The sequence below is a fragment of the Coenobita brevimanus genome, chromosome 61 (genome assembly GCF_032717465.1).
Source record: "Coenobita brevimanus isolate Jiangsu-jjx chromosome 61, ASM3271746v2, whole genome shotgun sequence".
Classification (NCBI taxonomy): Eukaryota; Metazoa; Arthropoda; class Malacostraca; order Decapoda; family Coenobitidae; genus Coenobita; species Coenobita brevimanus.
In genome coordinates this window covers 41760039-41780538 of record NC_137014.1, presented here as the reverse complement: position 1 = coordinate 41780538, position 20500 = coordinate 41760039, and the positions used below count along the sequence as shown (strand labels likewise).

Sequence of the window (20500 nt, the reverse complement as noted above, 5' to 3'; positions counted from 1 at the left end):
ATATATATATATATACATATATATATATATATATATATATATATATATATATATATATATATATATATATACAGTAGAAGTCCTATTTTTCGGCATCTATGGGACCAGACAAGTGCCGAAATATCAAAATTGCCGAATTATCAAAAACCCTACCCACTCAGTACCTTATATGTTTCGGTGAACATTATCATCACTACTCATATCATTACAAATGTGTTTGGAGAGAGTACTGTATACTGTTTGATACTGTACAATACTGTAATGAATACAGTACTATACATGAATATGAAAAATAAAGAAATTAGTGAACATACTGTATATAAATGTAATGATACAGTAGGCCTACAAGTTCACATGCACTTACCTAAACTTATAGTAGGTTCCATATTTACATATGTACAATAGAACACACAGGGCGACTTGGAGGCGATTTGTTTGTGGCCACCCCAAACGGGATTGAGGCGTCTGGCAATAGATAGATAGATAGATAGATAGATAGACAATAGAAGGGGTTGATTGGAGTCTGCTACTGCTGGAAGAAGTCCCCAGCAGTAGAGGGGATGAAAAAAATCGGAAAATCTGCCGAATGATCAGAGATTTTCGTAAAAGGGACTATTTCTCAAAACTGCCGAAATGTCAGATTTGCCGGGGAATTGGATGCCGAAGAATTGGACTTTTACTGTATATATATATATATATATATATATATATATATATACGGTATATATATATATACTGTATATATATATATATACTGTATATATATATATATATATATATATATATATATATATATATATATATATACTGTATATATATACTGTATATGTATAGATATACAGTAAAAGCTTGATATAATGAACGCGAGATAAATCGAAATCTTGAGAAAACGGAACAGTTTTTTTCCGTACGGTATTCGTAATATTCCGGAAGTTTTCTGTTCTGTCGTGAGGCGTCGGGTTTCCGTAACGGAAACAAGCCAGTTTGTCCGTGGCTGTGGAAAAATTTTGATGCACCGGAACGTTTCCAGTCAATCACAAGGCTCGGGGCTTTGTCACAGGCCGCGGCAACAAGCCGCTTTGTCCCAGGCCGGGTGAGGCCGCTCACCTCACCGCAGTCTACCAGCAACCCCCTCACAGTTCAAATCTTCTCTCCAAGCGTGCATCATTACCTTGGCATTACAAACTTTTTTGTGCCTTTTCTGTAGAAAATAAGGAAACCAATTGTTCGCCATGCCTAAAGTGCAGGAAGAAAAGGAAAGGGTGAGGCTTTCTCTTGGCCAGAAATTAGAAATAATCTTGAAGCATCATGCCTGATACATGTTTGGGGGGCTGTGTCTGGCATAATTCTACAAACAAGTCATATCCTCCCCATCTGGAGGTGAGTTTTTTACTGTTTTATTTATTATTATTACTGTATTATTATTATTATTATTGTGGGTTCTGACTGCTCTGTGTGTATCATTATGACTAGCATATGCAGCATGTGTGTTTGTAGCAAAAGAAGCTACTTACTAGCAACTGTGTATAGGCTTCAGGTCGCAAGTTAGGGAAGATATATGGGAAAAATCGCAAATTTCCGGAAAATTACGTGCCATCTATGGTTCTGGAACGGAAACTTGAAAAAACAGAATATTTGATAAAACGGAATAGGGGTTGGATGAATTATTCCATTATATGAAGCTTTTACTGTATATATATATATATATATATATATGGTATGTCTATCTATCTATCTATTGCCAGACGCCTCAATCCCGTTTGGGGTGGCCACAAACAAATCGCCTCCAAGTCGCCCTGTCCCCCGCCATTTCACTCCCCTGCTCCCAACTCACACCCCCCTCTCTCATATACCTCTCCACCCCATCTCTCCATCTCATCCTCGGCCTCCCCCTCCCTCTTTCCCCCTCCACCTCACTCACATACACTCTCTTCGTCAGTCTTTGACCCTCCATCCTCTCCACATGGCCAAACCACCTCAGTGTGTTCCTCATAACGCTTCCTATCACATCCACATCAACACCACAACTCTCCTTTATATCCTCATTCGTCAGCCTGTCTCTCCATGTGACTCCACAGGCTCCTCTTAAATAACTCATTTCCACGGCTCTCACTCTTGACTTGTGTCCTTCCAAGAATGTCCAAGCTTCACTTCCGTACGTTAGAGTTGGTATCACAATACTGTCATGTAGTAACTTTTTCACTTCCATGCTCACTTCCCTGTTTCTTATCACTGTTTTCAAAGAACCAGCAACCTTTCTTCCCTGCTGTACCCTTTCAAGCACTTCACCCTCCAAACCTCCATCCTTACTCATCACACTACCCAAGTACTTAAACGTACTCACATTTTCCAGTTCCTCACCATCCAACCTCGCTGTACATTCACTGACTTCACCTCTCTCAAAGACCATCACTTTACTCTTCCCTACATTCACCTTTAGATTCACCTTTAGATATGGTATGTATATATATATAAAATAAAAGTCTTCTAATCTGGCCACCAATAATCCGAAGATCCCAATACAGTCACTACTCGTTATACGTTGATCCGGTATACGATAATTCGCTACAACGATAACAGAAAAGTTCCACCCCAAAATCCAATTTACGATAAATTTCCAGCTATAACGATATTACCCTTGGAAAATTTCGTAAGAAGCGCCAGGCACACGCAAGGCGACCGTCGCTTGTCTCAGGCAAGATGGTGGCCCCAGCATGCAGAAAATTGTTTTGTTTCAGCTGCTTCTCACCACCCCTTCAAAGACTTGTCTTTTCCACTTGCTCACGTGTGCCCCCCCTGCTATCGTCACCTCTCAGCCAAGCAATGTACTACAGTATACATCGTGTAGCACCAGGCCAATGTTATGCAAGTATGATTGTTGTGTTGTTGCAACAATTTACTGTACGTGAGTAACGCTGCCTGTATTGGTGTGATAGTGTTTGTTTTGGTCTTGGAGATGACTTGGACCGACACAGGAAGTGATTAAGGTGGGTTGTCATTTTTGTTTCAGTCTTGGGTAGGTGACTTTGGGAAGTTGAGCTGACATAACCCCCCTTTTATAATGTATTTCAATTTTCCGATTAACGATAAACTCGTTATACATTAAGGTATGACCTGACATAACCCCATCGTATAACGAGTAGTGACTGTACTGTACTCAGAATCTGTCATGGTGAAATAATTCGAATTTTCCTGGTCTTTTTTTTTTATTTTTCTGGGAAGCAACGTTGGGTCTGGTTAGTACTTGGATGGGTGACCGCCTGGGAACACCAGATGCCGTTGGCATCCCTACGTCAAGTGGGGTTGGTGGAGGATTAGTGCCCCTCCCTGTAAAACAATTAACTCTAAGCCATTGGCCACCCCATTTGGGATACATGGCGTCTGGCAATGGATGGATGGATGGATGGATTTTTCCAATTTCTCTGGGCTTCATTGAAGGATTTATCTGGCTCGGACTTGCCCTTGGACTTGGATGTACCTGCCTCCAACAATTCATCTACATTTCTATGCATTTCCAGTGAGTAAAACGATAACCCATAAAATTTTAAGTGCTTATTTAATGATCATGTACAGTACATATTTCTTATGTTTTCAAAAGGCCCTCCCAACAGCCCGAAAAAAACAATAGTCTCAAAGACCCTCGGTCCCCTGCAATTCGGATTACAAGACTTTTACTGTATATATATATATATATATATATATATATATATATATATATATATATATATATATATATATATATATATATATACAGTATATATATATATATATTATAGCCAATGGCCATATCACGTTGAGTACACCGCTTCCCGTCCGATCAGCGAAGTTAAGCAACGTTGGGTCTGGTTAGTACTTGGATGGGTGACCGCCTGGGAACACCAGATGCTGTTGGCATAACGTTCTCCCTAAGTGTCAAGTGGGGTTGGTGGAGGATTAGTGCCCCTCCCTGTAAAACAATTAACTCTAAGCCCTTGGCCACCCCGTTTGGGATACATGGCATCTGGCAATGAATGAATGAATATACATATATAAACAATTATCTCTAAGCCCTTGGCCACCCCATTTGGGATACATGGCGTCTGGCAATGAATGAGAAATGAATGAGATATATATATATATATATATATATATATATATATATATCTATCTATCTATCTATCTATTGCCAGACGCCTCAATCCCGTTTGGGGTGGCCACAAACAAATCGCCTCCAAGTCGCCCTGTCCCCCGCCATTTCACTCCCCTGCTCCCAACTCACACCCCCCTCTCTCATATACTTCTCCACCCCATCTCTCCATCGCATCCTCGGCCTCCCCCTCCCTCTTTCCCCCTCCACCTCACTCACATACACTCTCTTCGTCAGTCTTTCACCCTCCATCCTCTCCACATGGCCAAACCACCTCAGTGTGTTCCTCATAACACTTCCTATCACATCCACATCAACACCACAACGCTCCTTTATATCCTCATTCGTCAGCCTGTCTCTCCATGTGATTCCACAGGCTTCTCTTAAATAACTCATTTCCACTGCTCTCACTCTTGACTTGTGTCCTTCCAAGAATGTCCAAGCTTCACTTCCGTACGTTAGAGTTGGTATCACAATACTGTCATGTAGTAACTTTTTCACTTCCATGCTCACTTCCCTGTTTCTTATCACTGCTTTCAAAGAACCAGCAACCTTTCTTCCCTGCTGTACCCTTTCAAGCACTTCACCCTCCAAACCTCCATCCTTACTCATCACACTACCCAAGTACTTAAACGTACTCACATTTTCCAATTCCTCACCATCCAACCTCGCTGTACATTCACTGACTTCACCTCTCTCAAAGACCATCACTTTACTCTTCCCTACATTCACCTTTAGATTCCGTTTCTTACACACTCTCTCAAACTCATCCACCAAGCCTTGCAGCTCCCCTTCGTCTTCACTCAACAACACAGTATCATCTGCAAACAACAGTACAGGGAGTTTCCAAACACTATCCTCTCTCACCAGGGCCACTCCAACATCCACTACCCTACCTTGTACCTCTTTTATTACCCCATCCATGTACAGATTGAACAACCATGGAGACATGACACATCCCTGTTTCAACCCAACTTTCAAAGAGAAAAATTCACTTAGTTCACCATCCACACGCACTGTAGCCTTCGCACCATCGTACATACTCTTCACAGCATTCAACAACTTCCCATCTACTCCATATATTCTTAACACTTTCCACAATCCTAGTCTATCCACCCTGTCATATGCTTTCTCCAAATCCATGAAAGCCGCATACAACTTCTTTCCCTTCTCTAGAAACTTTTCCACTAAAGATCTGAGAATGAATATCTGATCTACACAACCTCTTCCCTTCCTAAAGCCTCCCTGTTCTTCTCCAACTAATTTTTCTGTTCTTTCTCTAACTCTGTCAATAAGTATCCTACCATACACTTTTCCTATTATACTAAGAAGACAAATGCCCCTATGATTACCACACACTTCTTTTTCCCCTTTTCCTTTGTACAAGGGAATAATTATACCTGACTTCCAATCCTCCGGGACTCTACCTTCCTCCCAGGCCAATCTGCACATCTTCCACATCCATTCTACTACTATCTCTCCCCCATGCTTCAGCATTTCACCACACACTCCATCAATTCCTAGGGCTTTCCCTGATTTAACTTTCTTCATTGCTTCCACAACTTCTATCCTACTGATTTCTTCCTGTCTTCTCACCTCCCTCCTTCTCCCAGCCATTCCCCAGCCACTTATACTCGCATTACTTCCATCCTCTATGTTCAACAATTCCTTAAAGTGTTCTCTCCATCTGCTCACTTTTTTCTCCCTTCTCCACTAGTAATCTACCATTTTTATCTTTCACTCCCCTGCTAACTTCACTTCCACCCTGTCTTACTCTTTTCACCTCTTTCCAGAACATTTTCTTACAGTCCCTCCACTTTACACTCAAATTCCTTCCAAATTCCTCATCCACTCTCTTCTTACTCTCTCTTACTAATCTTTTCACCTCTCTCTTTCTTTCTACATATAACTCTCTCTTCCGCCTCTCAACTTCTTCCACGCCCCTATTTCTCATCCATTCATTGTATGCTTTCTTCTTTTGTGCCACAGCCCTTTTCACCTCTTCAGTCCACCACGCTGTTTCTTGCACCCCCCTCCGTCTTCTCTTCCTTCCACACACCACATCACATGCTGCACATATTTCTTCTGTAAATATTCTACACACACCTTCCACGTCCCCCATATATATATATATATATATATATATATATATATATATATATATATATATATATAAATTTAGAGAGAGAGAGAGAGAGAGAGACAACATCAAGTGAGTGAATGATAGATATCCCCATCTTGGTCAACCACAATGTACAGTATACTGTATGTACAGTATGTATGTATATATATATATATATATATATATATATATATATATATATATATATGTATATATATATATATATATACATACATATATATATACAGTACCCTCGCGTCCAACACGCGTTAGTCCAGCACGATTCACGTCCAGCACGGAGAGCAAATAATTAGTATTATTTAATACGATTTAATTACTGCAACACGAGTGTGTTAGCATAACACGCACAGAGCTCCGAGAAGTGGGCGAAATTCGCGGAGTTCACCTCTAGCACGATCACCCCCAGTCCAACACGGTCATACTGGACATTCCTATGATGATGATAGCCAATGAAAGCTTCTGATCAAGTAGCCTTCCCTGCCCGCTATCGTGACGTGATCGTGATGCTGCCCAATTAAAAACGCTTCTGCTGTCATGTGATGTTTTGTTTAAATTTCTCCCGCCACAGCGCCACTCAGTCGCATAATTCGCATTAGAAGGTGCTTTTTTCTTGCTGCATTTTCTGCCCTTGTTACTACATTTTACCCAGCTCACGATGCCTAGGAAGCCTTCTGAGATCCCCAAGAACCGTCGGCACCTCCCTCAGGCCACCAAGCTAGAAAGCATCGAGAGGAAGAAGAAAGGGGAGAGGAAAGTTGACATTGCCAAGGCCTACGACATGAATGAAGCCAATGTGAGGGCCATAATAAAAAACCAAGACAAGATCCTTGCAGCAGTGAAGGCTTACAGAGTGCTAGGGACAGGCAGAAGCAGGACCTTCCATGGCTGTGGACGAAGATAGTGATTCTGAGTGTGATTTCGAAGGATTTATGAGGGAGGTTGTGGAGGAGCAGCAGCCATTACCCGCTAGTGATGCCAGCAGCCATCCTCCGGGGACCCAGTAGGACTACCTATAGCCTTGGATACCACCTTCCATTCCCAGCAAGCCCATCAACACTATCCTAAAAGGTTAGTTATCATTCATAGCACAGTACCATTTATTATAATTACAATAGTACCAATATATGTATAGGTATATGGTAGGTATTTAGGGTGACTTTTCCTAGGGTTGCTGACATAGTTCATTTTTCCCCATGAGCTCTATTGTTTGTCCAACACGTTTTTGGTCCAACACGGGACCCATGCATGACAATATTACCATGTTGGACGCGAGGGTACTGCTTACACCCTGCCTAGGCAAACTCTTTCGCCTTTGTCTGTCAACTTGTACCTTTCCTTCTTGCTGGAAGTTTGCTCTCATTCAGCCAGTCCCAAAGAAGGGTGACCACTCCCAACCCTCCAACTATCGTCCAATTGCTTTAACATCCTGTATTTCAAAAGTTTTCGAGTCAATTCTTAATAGAAAAATTTTAAGGCATCTTTCCTATCACAACCTTCTTTCCGATCGTCAGTATGGGTTCCGTAAGGGATGCTCCACTGGCGATCTTCTCACCTACCTTTCAGACTCCTGGTCATCCTCCTTTCGGGACTTTGGCGAAAGTTTTGCCATTGCACTTGACATCTCAAAGGCTTTCGATTGAGTCTGGCATAAATCTTTAATTTCCAAACTGCCCTTCTACGGTTTCTATCCTTCTATCTGTGCCTTCATCGCTAGCTTCCTTTCTGGTCATTCTATAGCCGCTGTTGTAGACGGCCATCGTTCTTCTCCGAGATCTATCAACAGTGGTGTTCCTCAGGGCTCTGTCCTATCACCAACTCTCTTCCTTTTATTCATCAATGATCTTCTAAGCTGTACATCTAACCCTATCCACTCATATGCTGATGACTCCACCCTTCACCTTTCCATTCGGTTCCCGCAACGCCCATCTCAACAGTTACTTCAAGAAACAAGGGATGAGGCTATGGCACACCTAATGTCTGACTTGGCTCGTATCTCTGACTGGGGTAAAAATAATATGGTTGTCTTTAATGCATCTAAGACAAAATCTTCCACAGGTATACCCACTAATGTTTAATAATATTCAGCTTAATCCTGCATCATCCTTGAACATGCTTGGGGTTTCATTTACTCGGGACTTATCTTGGAAAGATCATATTACATCTCTTGTAAAATATGCTTCCAAGAGATTGGGTGTGCTAAGCCGACTCCGCTCTTTCTTTACCCCTGCACAATTGTTGACTCTATACAGGGGTTTTATCCGCCCCTGTGTGGAGTACAACTCTCATGTGTGGGGAGGCTCCCCACATACAGCTCTTCTCAATAGGGTGGAGTCAAAGGCTTTTCATCTCATTAACTCTCCTCCTCTTACTGACTCCCTTCAACCTCTGTCTCTTCGCCGCACTGTTGCATCTTTATCTCTTTTCTATCGCTACTTTAATGGTCACTGCTCCTCTGAACTGTCTGCTTGCATTCCTCCATCTCTACAATGGGCGCGTAGCACCCGTCTGGCAGGAAACTCTCATCCCTTTTCTGTCGAACTCTCTAATGCAAGAGTTAACCGTTACTCCCAGTCTTTCATTTATGCAACAGGTCAGCTCTGGAACTGTCTCCCTCTGTCTGTATTTCCTGCTGCCTATGATCTCCAGTCTTTCAAACGCAGTGTGTCCAGGCATCTCAAAATGATCGGATCTTGAATTTGGCTCTCTATTGTATTTTGTTTTTCTCTTGGAGGGAACTGTTACTGCGGGCTCATGGCCTTTGGTTCCTTCTTCCTCGCATAAAAAAATATATATATATATATATATATATATATATATATATATATATATATATACATATACATATATATACATATACATATATATATATATACATATATACATATATATATATATATATATATATATATATATATATATAAATACAGACAGTAATCCCTCCAATATCCGATGTAACAGAGCCAAAGGCATGTCCGGATAGTGATCCTGTCCGGATATTGGGCCCCAGCCTCCTGGACTTGTACTTTTGGACCCTAACTGAGAAAAACACCTATACAACTCCCTCTGGACATGCATTGCACCTATTTAAGACCCAAATCACACCAACAAGGGACATAAAAGACTGAAATAAATGCAACAGAACCATAAAATGAGGCTTTAGAGGTGAGTTTAAACAATATTAAACATTCTGGGTACTTACAAGTCCATGGCTCCTGGACTGGTTTGAACCGCCAGTTTGCAGTCCACAGTTAATCCTCTGCACTCTAAATTCTAATTTCTTAACACTGCACAACACTGTAAATTCCCGTGTGTTCTAGTGGCGAGGTATTGCAGTTTATTCACAAAAAACAAGCACCTGTGGCTTGCACTGCTAAAAGCATCTGCTCTCGATTGGAGTTAGGCTGTGACTGTTGATGATGGCGGGGTAACTGAGTTGCCAGATCGCAACGGCTACATTATCAATCTCCTCAACTTTCATTACCAAATTTTACTTTTCATTACCAAATTTGTAAAGCTAGCATTTATTCTTCACTAATTATATATACAAGAGGAAATACATGTAATCACTCTCCTTATAATTAACACCATGTTGATTATTTTCACGCTATGTAGGGTAGCAGATTAATCAGAGAGAGCAAACAACCCACCATCTCCATCCTGTGTATCCTCATACATGTGAAAAATCCATTTGGTAATGCATTATTCTGATTCATTACCAAACAAATTTTTCATTACCAAATTGGCCCACACTTGGTAATGAAAAATACCAAATGGCAACCCTGACAGGTGAGGGGGGAGGGGGAGGGAGGAGGAGGGAAGGGGTGAAGGGACCATGGTGTAACAGCTGTTCGGCGCCACGCGGCAATTTAAAATTAAGGTTAGGAAAAAAGTCAGATTTTTTTTTTTTTTTTGCGGTTTTTGGCCCATTTTGGGAATATCTGTCACAATAGCTTAATAGATTAGTAACAAATGATTTTCCCTTTCTGAAACCAAACTGTTTTTCTGTTATCATATTGTGTTCTTCTACATGATTTACCCAAACTTTTCTTATCAACTTTTCTAATATCTTGCTTACAATGGTGGCTAGTGATACTGGTCGGCAGTTGAGTGGATTCTGTCTATTCCCTTTCTTGAATAAGGGAACAATGTTTGCTTTCTTCCAAATATCAGGTAGTTTACCTTGACCTAAGGATTCCTTGAATATTAAAGATAATGGTTTACTTAACTCCTTTGCACATTCATGTAGCACCCAACATGGTATTTCATCAGGACCATTTGCTTTTACTTTGTCTAATTTACTTAATTCCTCCTGTATGTCTTTTTCTGATTTTTGTATATCTGGCAATATGTGTGGGCATGCATGTTCCACATCATCCCTCTCAAAAATTATTTTCAACTGTAAAAACTGATTGGATATTCTTATTTAGTGCTTCACAAATATCATTCTCTTGTGTATAGATGATCCCCTCATCCATAATGGATTGTATTTTATCTTTCACTTTAGTTTTGCTTCGGATGTAGCTGTAAACTAGCTTCGGTTGATCACTACTTTTATTTAAGATGTCTTCCTCAAACTGTCTTTGGGCCGCTCTCCTTATTCTTGTATAATCGTTTCTTGCCTGTTTATAGTTGTTATATGCCCTCTCACTATTGTGTCTTCTGTATCTATACCACAGCAAGTCTCTTTTTTTATTTCTTACATTCTGTAATAAACCATTTCTTTATCTTCTTTTCTGCTTCTTTGTGCTGTGAGGTGTAATTTTGGACTCCCATTTCATAAAGTTCACAGAATTTTTTATATATAGCATTTAAATCTTGTCCTCTAAGCTCCTTTTCCCAATCCCTTTCTAAGAAGTACCTGTACTTCTTTAGGTCATGGTAGTTTCTCTTTTAATAATTTAGGCTCTTTTGGTAATTTTCATTACTGTTAACTATGTCATATGGAATCCTGAAGTTGCAATTTAGTACTGTATCGTCGCTTTTGCCGAATGTTGATAATTACACTATATTGTCAATATCGTTTTCTTGCCTAGTAAACATAAGATCTAGTACTGATGGTACATCAAGTCCTCTTTTTCTGGTGCTTTCCTTTACACATTGTGTTAGGAAAAACTCCTGCACGAGGTCCAGGAGCTTTTGGTCCCAACAGCTTTCTAGGCTTTTTATATCTAGAGTGTTTCAATTTATATTTGTATTAAAATCTCCAGTTAATATAATTCTTTCAGATTTCTCCTCCATTCTAGGTAGCAATGCTCTTAAACTCTGAATTGTACTCTCTGCCAGATCTTCATATTCACCTCTTTCCCACTTGTTTGATTTGGGTGGCATGTATAAATTTGCAACAATTACTCTCCCTTCAGATGTATTAATCTTTACTGCAATCAGTTCTACTTGTGAGGGTATATCTAGTTTTATTTCTTTGACTTGCAGATTTTTCTTTGTTAATATTATAATTCCTCCTCCTTTTTTAAGCTCCTATCTCTTCTCCATATACTGCATTTCTCTAGGTTTAGGGTATTGTTTGATATCTTTGCTGTTAATTTTCTTACAGTTAGGCAAATAATATGTGGTTCATTTTCTGTGATATAATCATTCATCTCTAATAATTCAGATACCATTTTATCTACATTTGAGTATATGAACTTTATCTTGTTTACATACTTGTCATGACTTGGGTATACTACCTTCCTCCTTATTAACCCCTTAACCGCGGGTATTGTTTTGGTCTGACTGTCCTCTCCCGCGGGGGTTTCAGCCAAATGTAAACAAACCTTTAAACCTTAATAACTCTGCACAGAATAAAGCTAGAGAAAAAAATAAGGTACCATTAGAAAGTACTAACCTTCAGCTTTCCATTGATGAGGTTTCATGACTTTGTTGACTTTCACAGGACAGGCAGAGCCGTTAGAAGTGAGGGGTGTAAAATCACTATTTTACGCCCCACACACCAGTACCAAATGCCAACCACTCTCTGATAATAGTAATATAAACAAATATGAACACAGCACATACGATAAACACCCACTCTGTGTTCACTGAGGTAGGTAAAAGGCACTTCACTGCGGCTGCGCCTCACTTCACTGCGGCATCACCCGCTCACTGACGTTTCGGGCGATCTTTTCATTATTTCTAACTTCTAATATTATTTTACATATAATCTGGGCAATATACATTATATTTACACTGCACTTATTACTATATTGCATCACTGTCGCATCACAGAATTACACAAGTGCCACAGAATTACACAAGTGCCGCAGATTCTCTTATTCCAATATCACTTATTATACTGGCCAATATTTACATTTTTTTCTAGGCAAAATATCCCTTATTGCTACATTATCCATTATACAATTATTGGTAAAGCACGTCACTGTCGCATCACTGTATATCACTGTCACTTTCAGTAACTCTGCACAGAATAAATCTAGAGCAAAAAATAAGGTACCATTAGAAAGTACTAACCTTCGGCTTTGCAATGATGTAGATTTCATGATTTCGTTGACTATCACTGGATGGGCAGTGCCATTAGAAGTGAGCCATCTAAAATCACTATTTTTCGCTCACACACCATTACCTTCGCTCATACACCATTACCAAATGCCAACCTCATTCTGATAATAATACTATAAACATATATGAACACTGCACATACGATAAACACCCACTCTATGTTCACTGAGGCAGGTAAAAGGCACTGTCATTACCCGCACTTCACTGCCACATCAGCGGTGTTGTAATCACTATTTTTCGCTCACACACCATTACCAAATGCCAACCTCATTCTGATAATACAGTAATACTATAAACATATATGAACACTGTACATACAATAAACACCCACTCTGTGTTCACTGAGGCAGGTAAAAGGCACTGTAATTGCCCGCACTTCACTGCCATATCAGCGGTGTTGTAATCACTATTTTTCGCTCACACGCCATTACCAAATGCCAACCTCATTCTGATAATAATACTATAAACATATATGAACACTGCACATACGATAAACACCCACTCTGTGTTCACTGAGGCAGGTAAAAGGCACTGTAATTGCCCGCACTTCACTTCCACATCAGCAGTGTTGTCGCTCACACAGCTGGACAGATACTGATGCGTGTTTGGTCCGGGGTGGGGTGGGGGGCCCAGGGGGTGGGAGGTGGGGCCTCAGGGGGGGGAGGAGGGAGGTGGGGGTTGGCTGGAGTGAAAGAACTTAATAGCTACTCTCCCTTGAAACAATTGGCGCACGGAAAAAACGCGGGGTATTCAAAATATTCACAAACATTCGAGAATGACACCCGCGGTTTGGTCCAGTTTTTGCAATGTCATTCTGGAATGACACCCGCGGTTAAAGGGTTAATCCCTCCTGGTTATGTTCCACTTTCGTGCCTGCAATCCAATTACTTTGTAAAAAAAAATGTATTCTTCTCTGATCCTCCCTAGTTCTTTGTGTGTGTGTGTGTGTATTTACCTATTTGTATTTACCTATTTGTAGTATACAGGAATTGAGCAATGCTCGTGTTGTCCTGTCTCCATATCCACATTTATCAAGTCTACCTTTACACACATGAATGTTTTTCTCATGCACCACCTCTTTGTCTAAGTCATTTCAAATATTTAAGAATATACCTAATTGTGATATACACGGAATGTACTATGCTCGTGGGTTTCCGTCGCTGTTTCTCAATAAGTCGAATTTAACTTTAAACTCGTTTAAGTTTTTAGACTGGACGATCTCTTTGTCCAGGCTATTCCATAAGTCTATACTTCTGTAAGGAAAGCTATATTTCTTGATATCCTTCAAGCAGCTTGACTTTTTCAATTTCATTCCATGCCCTCTTGTTGCTCTCTTATCCCATACAAACAGATCTTCTTTGTCAGTTTTATCTACTCCCACCATGGTCCTGAACACCGCAATCATGTCTCCCCTCTTTCTCCTTTCCTCTAACGAAGGCAAATCCAGTTTTTCCAGCCTCTCTCTGTATGACAGGTCTGTCAGACTGGGGACCATCTTGGTTGCTGTTCTTTGTATTCTCTCAATCTTGTTTATATCTTTCTTTTTGTGTGGGGACCACACTACCACCACATATTCTAACCTGGGCGGATCATGGCCACTATCAATTTTTTCATCATTTCCTCATCCATATAATGAAATGCTACTCTTATGTTAGTCAAGAGCTTATAAGTCTCTCCAACTATCTTGTTAATGTGCTTTTCTGGTGACAAACTATCTTGGACCAGCACTCCCAAATCTTTCTCTTCTCTCCTTTTTGTGATTAATTCATTACCCAAAAAATAATTCAGTGATGGTCTCCTGGTACTTTTACCCATTTCCAATATTTTACATTTCTTTACATTAAATTTCATTTCCCACGTCCGGCTCCAATTGTGTATCCTATCCAAATCCTCCTGCAGTATTTTACAATCCTCCTCAACCTCTATCTTCCTCAAGATCTTTACATCATCAGCAAACAGACTCGCATAACTGTTCACTCCATCTACCATATCATTTACGTAAATCAGGAACATTACTGGCGCCAACACTGAGCCTTGAGGGACTCCACTTGTTACTTCCCTCCATCCAGACATCTTTTCCTTTATTACTGTCCTCATTTGTCTGTCTCTCAAAAAGTCTCTCATCCATTCCAGAAGTTTCCCCTTTGGTCCTCCTATATACTCTAGTTTCCACATTAGTCTCTTATGAGGTACCTTGTCAAAAGGCCTTCTCTAAGTCTAAGTACACACAATCCACCCAACCATCTCTCTCCTGTACCACATCAATCGCTCTTGAGTAAAAGCTCAACAAGTTTGAAACACATGACCTTCCACTTCTGAATCCAAACTGACATTCAGCCAAACTATTCATCTCTTCCAGATATTTTATCCATCTGTCTTTCAGGATTCTCTCACACAATTTTGCGACCATGCGGGTTAGTGACACTGGTCTATAATTCAGGGTTCTTCCCTGTTTCCTCCTTGTAAATTGGTACCACATTTGCCCTCTTCCATTCTTTTGGCACTTTCCCCTCTTCCAGTGAGCATACAATTAAGCTGTGAATTTTATCCGCCAGTTGTTCTCTGCATTCCTTCAGTACCCAATTAGAAATTCCATCAGGTCCTGGGGCTTTCCTTACATCTTGAGTTTCCAGTAATTTATACACTTCCTGCACCTCCACTTTTATATCTTTCATCACCGGAACATTTCTAATCACTCCCTCCCCTTCCACAAGCTCCTTTTCTTTAGTGAAAACTGACTGGAAACGTTTGTTCATTATTTCTGCTTGCATTGCCGCATCCTTAAAGACCTCTCCATCTACTTTCAGCTTGGTGATTCCTTCCTTTTGTTTCAGTTTGCCATTAACAAATCTATAAAACAGTTTGGGTTCATCCTTGCATTTGTCAATTATACCTTTTTCAAAATTCCTTTCTTCTTCCCTACGTATTCTTGTGTATTCGTTTCTTGTTCTTTTATATTCTTCCTTTGTTCTGTCGTTACCTCTCTTTCTCCAATTGTTCCACGCCTTATCTTTCTTTTTTTTGGCTATCATACACCTTCTATTAAACCACTCCTTTTTCCTGTTTTCTTTCCCTCTTACTCTTGGTACAAATTTTTCCACTCCCAAATTATAGAGGTCTAGAAAGATATCCCACTTCCTCTGTATCTCTCTTGTTTCTCTGAATTTTCTCCAATCCGCATTTTCAAAAAAGTTTCTCAATCCTGTAAAATTTGCTTTGCCAAAGTTGTATCTTCCCTGTCTATGAAACTCGTCTCTTGGCTCAACGTTTCCTATTAACATCTGGAACTCAATGACCACGTGATCACTTTTTCCCAAAGGACAGAGATATTCCAATGATTCTATTACATCGGGTTCTTTGGTGAACAGTAAATCTAACCTTGCTGGTGTGTCCTCACCTCGAAACCGTGTCTCTTCTTTGACCCACTGTGTCATCACATTATTCATTATTATATTTAATAACATAGTACCCCACGAATCCTCGCCGCCTCCAGTACCATTCCTCCCAGTTCACCTCTTTACAATTAAAGTCACCCACCAAAATTATATTATTGCTTTTCTCAATTATTTTTTGCAAGTAGCTAGCCATATCTGACAACATCTCATGGTATTCGTCGTCCTTCCATGCTCTCGTCTTTGGGGGAACATACACTACCGCCATATCTCTCTTAACATTCTCTCCAGTTTCTAATTTCATATATATCACTTCAGCCCTGCCTTCTCCCATTTCCACAGTATCTACATTTATGTTGTTCTTCACTGCTATCATCACTCCTCCTCCCTTTTTTTCTTTTCTGTCTTTTCTCCACAGTTTGTATTTACCATCTCCCAAATGAACATCAATATCTTCTCTTAATTTGGTCTCTACAAAGCACATGACATCAGGTTCATGTTCTCTCAAGAAATCATTAATTTCGATCCTTGTCGATATGAAACCATCAACATTAGTATATATCACCTTCAAATTATTTTTGACATTATTAATACCCTCTTCTCTCCTACTCTCTGTCCGTACCACTTCCTCAACTTCTGATCTTTCACAACCATCCCCCTAGTTTCCTTCACTTCTATTTCCTTAAATACCATTTCCTTACTTTCATATCCAATACTCACCAAAAAAAAAGTATTACGTTCTTCCTCTGTCCTCTTATCATTTTTTCCTTTACTTCTTCCTTTAATGATTTTAAAACTTCTCTTTCTTCTTCATTCAGATCTTTTCTTATTATAATATTTTCCATGACCGCCTCTTTGCTTAATTTCCAGGTCACTTTAAGTATCTCATTTATTACACTTTCTGATGTAAACTTGACTCTCATTGGTCTTGTTTCCCCTTTCTTATAAGGCCCTATCCTCCTTACTTCCTCAATTTCTTTTACCCACTTGTCTCCTTCGGGGTCAATCTTGCCTAATATTCCTCTCACCATGTTCGTGTCTCTCTCGAGTCTTGCGAACCTAACCTTTTCTTCCTCTTCCCTGTTTCCAAATACTACCACACATCTGTTCCTTTCTACAGTTTCTCTCACTATTTTCTCTTTTTTCTTCAGTATTTTCACTACATTTTCTTCCATTTCTTTCTTGTTCATTTCCCTTTCTTCCTGGATGATCTCTCTTAAGCTGACCACTTCTTTCTGTTCTTCTTCTACGTGTGCCCACTTTGCCTTGTGTTCTTCTAGTGTGTGTGTGTGTGTGTGTGTGTGTGTGTGTGTGTGTGTGTGTGTGTGTGTTTGTGTGTGTGTGTGTATTTACCCATTTTTTTTGTTTCTACCTATTTGTAGTATACAGGATTCATTACAGTACTTACTTTCAGTTCTGTGTGTGTGTGTGTGTGTGTGTGTGTGTGTGTGTGAGAGAGACTGAGGGGGGGGGTAGTAGGGCAGTTTGGCTTTCTTGTCTCCTTCCCTGTCCCCCCACCCTCCCTCACCCACTTGGCTCCCACCCCCTCCCCTGCATGTCTCCCTCCCCATCCCCCTGCCCTCCCCCACCCCCACTTGCACTGCCAGTTGCCTGTCTGGCTGTCACTGTCAGCTACCCTGAAGCTTCTAAACACTGCACATTCCACCACTCTACCCTCCTGCATGTGATGTTTGATGTCTCATTTTTCAGCAATAGTAATGTTCATGAGGATAATAACAGTACCTATGGTGTTTCTGTGTCAGTCTCTATTGCTTGAGTAAGGCATATGAGAGTGGACATTTGTGCCAGGAGGGGGTTGGTGATAGCCAATACCCTCTTCAGGCACAAAATGATCCACAGGTATACATGGCAAGTGATGAGAAGGGTGGATGGTGAACTGAATGAAAGGAAGGCGATAATTATGTGTGTGTGGATGAAAGGATACGAAGATGGGAGCATACAGAGGCTGGAGGAGTGGACTTTCTGACCACCACTTGGTGGTGGTTAGAATCAAGGTCCAAGTAGAATGAAGAAACAGAAGGGAAGGGTGGGAAGAAGGAGCAGATGTAAGGAGAGTGGAAAGGCACAAGAGGATGAGAAAAAGGCAGAATATAAGAAAGAAGTGGAGGAATGATTGGGTAAATATGAACTGGAGCAGATGGGGGAGTGGAAGGTGTGTGCAAGATATTCACAGAGGAAATATGTGCAGCATGTGAGGTGGTGTGTGAGATGAAGAGAAGATGAAAGAGGGTGCAAGGAACAGCATGGTGGAATGAAGAGGTGAGACAGGCTGTGGCACAAAAGAAGAAAGCATATAATGAATGGATGAGAAATAGGGGCGTGGAAGAAGTTGAGACACGGAAGAGAGAGTTACATGTAGAAAGGAAGAGAGAGGTGAAAAAATTGATAAGAGAGAGTAAGAAGAGAGTGGATGAGGAATTTGGAAGGAATTTGAGTGTAAAGTGGAGGGAATGTAAGAAAATGTTCTGGAAAGAGGTAAAGAGAGTCAGACAGGGTTGCAATGAAGTTAGTAGGGAAGTGAAAGATACAAATGGTAGATTACTAGTTGAGAAGGAAGAAAAAGTGAGCAGATGGACAGAACACTTTAATGAAGTGTTGAACATAGAGAATGAGAGTAATGCGAGTATAAGTGGCTGGGGAATGGCTGGGAAAAGGAGGGAAGTGAGAAGTCAGGAAGGAGTCAGTAGGATGGAAGTTTTGGAAGCACTGAAGGAAGTCAGAATGGGGAAAGCCCCAGGAATTGATGGAATGTGTGGTGAAATGCTGAAGCATGGGGGAGAGATAGTAGTAGAATGGATGTGGAAGATGTGCAGCTTGGCCTGGGAGGAAGGTAAAGTCCTGGATGATTGGAAGTTAGGCATAATTATTCCCTTGTACAAAGGGAAAGGGGGGAAAAGAAGTGTGTGGTAATCATAGGGGAACTTGTCTTCTTAGTGTAATAGGAAAAGTATACGGTAGGATACTTATTGACAGAGTTAGGGAAATAACAGAGGAATTAGTTGGAGAAGAACAGGGAGGCTTTAGGAAGGGAAGAGGTTGTGTAGATCAGATATTCATTCTTAGATCTTTAGTGGAAAAGTGCCTAGAGAAGGGAAAGAAATTGTTCGCAGCCTTCATGGATTTGGAAAAAGCATATGACAGGGTGGACAGACAAGGATTGTGGAAAGTATTAAGAATATAGGAGTTGATGGGAAGTTGTTAAATGCTGTAAAGAGTATGTATGAGGGTGATAAGGTTGCAGTGTATGTGGAGAGTGAACTGAGTGAGTTTTTCTATTTAAAGGTTGGGTTGAAACAGAGATGTGTCATGTCTCCATGGCTGTTCAATCTGTATATGGATGGGGTTATAAAAGAGATACAAGGTAGGGCAGTGGATGTTGGAGTGGCCTTAATGAGAGAGGGCAGTGTTTGGAAACTCCCTGTACTGTTGTTTGCAGATGATACTGTGTTATTAAGTGAAGACAAAGGAGAGCTGCAAGGCTTGGTGGATGAGTTTGGGAGAGTAAGAAACGGAACTCAAAAGTGAATGTAGGGAAGAGTAAAGTGATGGTCTTTGAGAGAGGTGAAGTCAGTGAATGTACAGTGAGGTTGGATGATAAGGAAATGGAAAATTTGAGTACATTTAAGTACTTGGGTAGTGTGATGAGTAAGGATGGAAGTTTGGAGGGTGAAGTGCTTGAAGGAGTACAACTAGGAAGAAAGGTTGCTGTTCCTTGAAGGCAGTGATACGAAACAGGGAAGTGAGCATCGAAGTGAAAAAGTTATTACATGACAGTATTGTGATACCAACTCTGACGTATGGAAGTGAAGCTTGGACGATGTTGGAGGGCCAGAAGTCAAGAGTGAGAACAGTGGAAATGAGTTATCTGAGAGGAGCCTGTGGAGTCACATGGAGAGGCAGACTGACAAATGAGGATGTGAAGGAACATTATGGATGTGGATGTGATAGGAAGCATTAGGAGAAACACACTGACGTGGTTTGGCCATGTGGTGAGGATGGAGAGGGAGAGACTGACGAGGAGAGTGTATGTGAGTGAGGTGGAGGGGGAGAGAGGGAGAGGAAGGCCAAGGATGAGATGGAGGGATGGAGTGGAGAGGCATATGAGAGAGGGGTGTGTGAATTGGGAGCAGGGAAGTGAAATGGCAGGGGACAGGATGACATGGAGGCGAATTGTTTGTGGCCACCCTGTGTAAGGGATTAAGACGTCTGGCAATAGATAGATAGATAGATAGGTTTGGGTCCGGAATGCATCTCTGATTCTTCTTCAGTATCTTTTGGGGAAAATTGCTTTGATATCCGACATGC

The 20500-nt window shown here is 40.7% G+C and overlaps 1 protein-coding gene and 1 non-coding gene across 2 annotated transcripts in view; one reads left to right on the top strand and one right to left on the bottom strand.

Annotated features, from left to right (window-relative positions):
• Positions 1 to 20500, bottom strand: part of MCU (mitochondrial calcium uniporter) — a 247266-nt gene that overhangs the window by 8182 nt on the left and 218584 nt on the right. The window lies entirely within an intron of this gene.
• Positions 3776 to 3894, top strand: LOC145403861 (5S ribosomal RNA). The gene has a single exon (XR_013898056.1). It is a non-coding gene; the product is annotated as a 5S ribosomal RNA (ribosomal RNA).